The sequence below is a fragment of the Otolemur garnettii genome, unplaced genomic scaffold (assembly GCF_000181295.1).
Source record: "Otolemur garnettii isolate 467f Iridium unplaced genomic scaffold, OtoGar3 scaffold00097, whole genome shotgun sequence".
Lineage (NCBI taxonomy): Eukaryota > Metazoa > Chordata > Mammalia > Primates > Galagidae > Otolemur > Otolemur garnettii.
In genome coordinates, this window is record NW_003852492.1 from 60219 (window position 1) to 66941 (window position 6723).

Consider the following 6723-nt stretch of genomic DNA (forward strand, 5'->3'; position numbering starts at 1 on the left):
CCTACATGGACACAAAGTCTACCAGTAAACAGTGCCCACTTCAATCTCAGTCGTGATTTTCCTGACACTTTCAAAGTACATCCTTACACGTGTTAGCAGGAGTCACACTGTCATGACATTCAGAACTCACACACAGCCCTACTGTTCCCATGCAGGAGCACATCCCAAGCACGTCACAGCTCTCCTTTCTTTGTCTTTCCTAGTGCTGCTCTATTCCTATACTCCTTGCCATTCATCTCCTCTATTACCTCCCCCTCTCCATTACTACTACCCCATTGCCACACAAACTCTCTCTAGAAACAGGCTGTCCCTCAAAGCTCTGATCCACATATCACATGGCCACTGACACATGGAACTCAGGCCAGGCTGTCTTTCAGGACCCCTCATCTATGAGGAAAAGTGGAGTATTCACAGTCAAGATCAATTTTTTTGGGGGGGTGGTTTTTGGCCAGGGCTGGGTTTGAACCCACCACCTCTGGCATATGGGAGCAGTGCCTTACTCCTTTGAGCCACAGGCCCTGCCCAAGATCAGTCTTTCTTGAGCAGCATTTTTACGTCTCAAGAACCACCTCACCATAGGTCCAAGACTCCTTCTGTCCTTTGCTGCCCACCTATAAATAATAAAGCTTTGTTCTATAACTTCCCTGGGTGTGCTGTGCCTCCTGGGACTCAGACAAATAGGTAAAGCATGCACAGTGGGCCTGAACAGCAGGCCAGTGCACAGCAGGCAGAAGTAAATGGGCTCTGTTTCTGTGATTGGCAGAGTAATGATCTTTCCTGCTCTTCACACAGCAGGAACCCTCACTCAGAACTGGTAATTAGCACTGCACTCTGTCCCCATAGAGTAACTTTATCCATTCTTCAATTTCTTATAAATGAAATCACACAGAAGGTATTCTCTTGAATCCAGCTTCTTTCACCTACCATAATATTTTTAAGATTTATGCATGCTGTTGCTCATATCAAAAGTTTATTCTTTTTTATTTCATTGTATGCACATACTGCATGCAATTTATAAGGAGTGGAATTTATGAGTCACAGGGGGAAAATATACATAACTTTATTTATTTACTTATTTATTTATTTGAGACAGAGCTCACAGCAACCTCCAACTCTTGGGCTCAAGCTATTCTCTGGCCTTGGCCTCCCAAGTAGACAGACTACAGGTGCCTGCCACAGTGCTCGGGCTATTTTTTAGAGATGGGGCCTCACTCTTGCTCAGACTGATCTCAAACCTGTGAGCTCAGGGCAATCCACTGGTCTTGGCCTCCCAGAGTGCTAGGATTACAGGCCTGAACCACCACTTCCAGCCTGAAAAATATACATAACTTTAAAAGAAACTGCCAAATAGTTGGCCAAAATGGTGGTGCCCATATGTACTCCTACTAGGACTGTAGGAGAGTTCCAGTGACTCCGTGCACTTCTTATCACCAATTATTGTCTGTCATTTTAATTTTAGCTGTGCTAGTATGTGTGGAGTGGTATCTTACACTTTCCTGGTAATTAATACTGTTCAGCAATTTTTCATGCTCCAAATTTACCTGTGTTTCCTTCTAATATTTGTTGATTTAAATTAACATTTAGATTCTCCCTTTGGAATTTATCCTTCAAACAAATTAATATTTTTGAATGTATTTCTAAATGTCCTTCCAGTTAGCCCTAAAATACTTAAATGTTTGGTTTTTTGTTCAACAATGGAGATGCCTATTTTATACTACATTTAATTTTCAGTAGCACTTATTCTATTCTGTAACTTAAGTTCTTCTCTCTATTATTCCCGCCTTACAATATACACCAAAAAAACAAATTCAAATGGATTGTAAACTGAATTTGAAAGGTAAAACAATGAGACTTCTAGAAGAAAGCATAACATGTCTTATGACTTTGAGATAAGCAGAGATTACTTGAACATGATCTAAAAAGCACAAACCATTTTTAAAAATTGAGAACTTAGACTTCATTATAATTAACAATGTCTATTCATCAAAATTATCATTAAGAGAGTGAAAGAAAAAGTTAAAGACTAAGAGAAGATAGTTGCAATATTTATATCCTACCTAAATCTTATATCCAGAACATAAAAAGAATTCTTACAGATCAATTCAATAATGACATACTACCCAATAAAAGGACAAAATACTTGAACGAGTGCTTCACAAAAGAGAATATCCAAATTGTCAACAAGTATTTTAAAAATATAGCTGATAAGACTGTAAATTGGTACAGTCATTTAAAAAAAATCATTTCTATTCTCATCAATCTCATCACAGGTGCACCACATGACTCAGCTATTTGACCCTACATATATAACCAAGGGAAATGAGTGAACAGGCTCACCAAAAGGCATTTATAGGAACGTTCAGAGGAAGAGACATGGCCAAGAGAGATAATGGAATTTGTTTAAGTCACATAATCACATAATCCTAAACCAGGATTTCAGCTCTAATCCAAGATTTGTCTTTTCCCTCCATGTCACTCCGGACAACTGGGAAGGCTGTTCGGGCTCCCAAATTCCCCTTCTTTCTTTAACAGAAATTAGCTCACTAGAAGCCAGTGTGTATTTCCTGGGGTCCACATTTCCATTTGAATTCTTCGATAACAGGCTTAGGTGTGATAAATGTGTTACATTTATTCCTTTAAAATGCCAAAGAATTAATTAATAGTCTCATAGTCTGCTACTTTTCCAGAAATAATTTTAATTAAAATCCTAACCACCTAGAGCCCTTTAACTGTTTCCATCCGTGTCCAGCCTAAATCAGATCAAAAAATTCCTTTAATAGCTGTTTCTCCTTCCTTGAAGTCATTGGACATAGCTATTGCCCTTTCATTAGACAAACAATAACCCTAAGAGTCCATTTTTAATCAATATACATATTCTCTAATAAAGAAATTCCCAAAAAGCTGAAAAAGATAAATAAATGTTCAGACCAGCTTTATTCATACAAGCTATAACCTATGAACAACCCAATTGGTTGTCAATGGTAAACAAAGTATGGTGTATTTATACAATGAAATTCTGTACTACAATATAAGGACAAACTATTGTAATGTGCAACAACATGGATTTTTTTTTTAAAAAAACCAGGGACAACATGAGTGACAGCATACAATTTCATTTACATGACATTCAGAATAAGACAAATATATGATGATAGAATTCAGAAACATAGCTTTATTTGAGGATTAGGATATGTGCAGGAACAGAAGGAGCTTTACCTCAAAAAAGAATTTTAGACTACCATTTGAATCATTAAGTAAATCTTTTCAAGAAGTTACTCTGACAAAGCTTTGTAGTTGATTCCAATATTTGTAAAGGTTAGCCTCCTTCATTGTTCTTCTTCCTCATTTTTCTGAAATTCTTTGCTTGTCTATTCTCTTTTTAATTTCCAATTAATGTGAGGGTATGAATGATTAGGTTACATTTGTTTGTGTAAGTAAAGTCCAAGTTGTAGTTGAGCTCTTCACCCAGGATATAGTGCCCTATACCCCTACATTGTGCCCATTAGGCGAGAGCTTACCAATCTCCCCCTCTCCACCTCCCTCCCTCCAGTTGAGTTTGTGTTTTGCACTCCTGTGAGCATGCAAGTCTTCATGTACTAGCTTCATATCAGTATTGAGTACACTAGATACTTGATTTTCCATTCTTGTGATACTTTACTAAGAAGAATGTTCTCCAACTCTACCCAGGTCCATACAAAAGATGTAAAGTCTCCATCTAGTTTATGGCTAAATAGTATTTTGTGGCATATACCACAGTTTATTAATCCATTCAGGAGTTGACTGGCACTGGGTTGTTTTCACATCTTTGCAATTGTGAATTGAGCTGCTATAAACATTTTCCTACTATCATGTAATCTACAGGCCTCCATCCAACATTCATTAATTTTGAAGTGACATTCTTCATAGCAATGTGCAATCTACGATCACTATATTGCACTTATTTGCTACATCTCTTTAGTCTTCTCTAATCTAGAATAGTTCCACAATCTTTTTTTTTTTTCATTTTCATCCTCTTAATACCTCAAACAATTACTGGCTAGTACTTTGCAGAATTCTCCTCAAGGCGGGTCTATACCATGTTTCTACCAGATTAGATTCAGGTTATAGAATTTGGCAAGAACATCACAGAAGTGGTACTGTGTTCTCAGTGCATCATATCTAGATGCACTAGATGCATGATTTTTTTTTCATTACTAGTGATGTAAATTGATCACAAAGTGATTTAGAGAAAGTGATTTATATAAAGTTTATATATTTTCCCTTTGTAATTAACAACTATTCTGTGGGGAGATTCTTTTAAACTATATGAATGTCCTATTATCTTTCCACTTTCACCAACTAACTTACCTGTTAGTGTTTTTTGACTGACTTCTTAGCATGATTTTTGCCAGGTGATGATTTTTCAATTTCAATATCCCTTCAATGTTTGTGAGTTCTTTTCCGCCTAAGAATCATGCTCTAATTTTGGAAAAGAAATTTTAGTGCCTATTCCTATATTTCTGAGATCTCTGAGGGCTTTAGGCCACTCTGGTGGACCCTGATTTTGTCTATGACACTTTCCTTTTGCTATCCTAGTTGTTCTGTCTTTTATAAAAGGTTTTATGGGGGCTCATACTATACTTCTACCTCCAATGAATCCCAGCTGAAAATCTTGGGACTACCTTGATATTCCTAAGCAAAGCCTTAAAATCAGCCAATGAATGCCAAGGCAGGTATCCTTGGCCTTCCTAACTTAGCTTCTTTTCAGGGTCTGCTCATAACATCCTTCTTATGGGCTGTTTCTCATGAATAAGAGCCAGTGGGCAGGTCACCCTGCCAGAAAATATGTATTAAAACCACAATTAATTATATACCCACATAGCTAAAAACAGTGCACATAATTTTTTGCCAACTTTTCTTCATCAGCAGCATTCTACCAGCTTAAATTGGGTGATCCACAGATATGTGTTTAACATTCTGAGGAAAAATTTTGAAATCTTCAGCAGGTACTTTAGAGCTCAGTCTATAGAAAAAAAAAATGAGATCAAATTTTAAACCCCAGATTATATAATGTCTCTAGATCAGGATTTTCAACTGGTGTCCCTCAGGGCACACTGTGTGCCATGAAAATTTATAAAGGTTCACTAATTAAACTATTTTCAAAAGAAGTGCAAAGCGCAGTAAGTATATTCTTTTTATTATTCTTTTTTTTAATCAACATAATTTAAGTGTGCTATGAGTTGTCAAAAGGTTGAAAAGCACTGCTCTAGGTGAATTCTAGAGATTATGAAGTCTTCCTCCTAATATTCCAATCCATCCATGACTTTTGCAAAATTTAAAATATAACACAACTTTTGAGATGTGGTTTTCAGGTATTTTATTAATAAATGAACATTTTAATGTTGTATTTCTATCATTTTACACATATTTATACAAACGAACCCATGTTCTTCCCAATGTTACAAACTCCCAGGATTTAGTTTCATATAATAAGTTAGTTTTCCCTTGACAATGATCAATTTTGCCACTGTAGGTACACCACCAAGCAAGAGATTTTTGCTTGCTGGTGGACCTAGAAGTTCTAGTATTCTTGGCCAAAATATAGAACTAGGGAACTTGCTCAGCTTCCCATCTCCTTTACTGTCCCCTTTACTTTCCATTTGTTTTTGTTGTTTTTAAATATAAAGAACAGAGATTTATTCTGATTGGACCAAGAAAATGGGGTAGGAAATGGGGATAATTGTGACATGGGGCAACAAAGAATTCAGTTATCTCACAGAAATCCAAAACAAGTCACAAGTTCAGGAAAACTGGACCCAGGTACAACTCTGAGGACAGTGCCACAGTGATTTATAAATCTTCACTTCAAGCTTATCTGTTAACATGTGTTATTCAGTCTCTACCCATCTGCATCACTCAGTGTCTACTCTTCACTATCTACATTGTGTCGCCTCTTTAATCTGAACCTTCTTCTTACTGTTTGTCTCAACATAATTTTTACTGGCTTGGGACCACTCTAGACACTAACCACACATCACAGTAATTTCTTCATGAACCATTACTATTTTAGGACCTACTACCAATATCTCTATTCTGTCCATTTAAACTAACCAACTGTGAATGAAAGAATCTACCATATTTTCTATTTCTCAAGATATTAAAATATAGTATTCTATCCTAACATTACACAATTTGGGAGAAATCTCATCACATACATTGAAAATATTTTCAAATTAATTTGTAGATATATTTTGTTCTACTTATGTAAATACAAATACCGTAGAAACCAATACATAATTACAACCCTAGAAATCAAGAGGGATACTACTAACTCTTGGATAATACTACATATAATGTATGTAATTTTATAGCTAAAAAATAAATATAATAGTGCCTATAGATTCTAATACATAGGCAGTTTAACAATTATAAAATGTATAAATCGAAAGTCAGTCAATAACCATTCAGGGATTAGTCATTTCATGGCTTTTTAAAAGAAAACTATAGTGATAATCTGAAACTCTTATCTGTCCCTAACATTTTCTGTTGCAGGGGTAGGTCAATAGGTTAATAAAACCTCAGCTTTTATCACTGAATGAAAGGCCATATTTGAATATTTTTGAGGACTAGGTATCTTTCACATGCTGTATTAGTCCATTTTCTATTGCTTCAACCAAACACCTGTGACTGCATAACTTGTAATGGACAGAAACTTATTTAGTTCATGGTTCTAGAAGCTGAAAA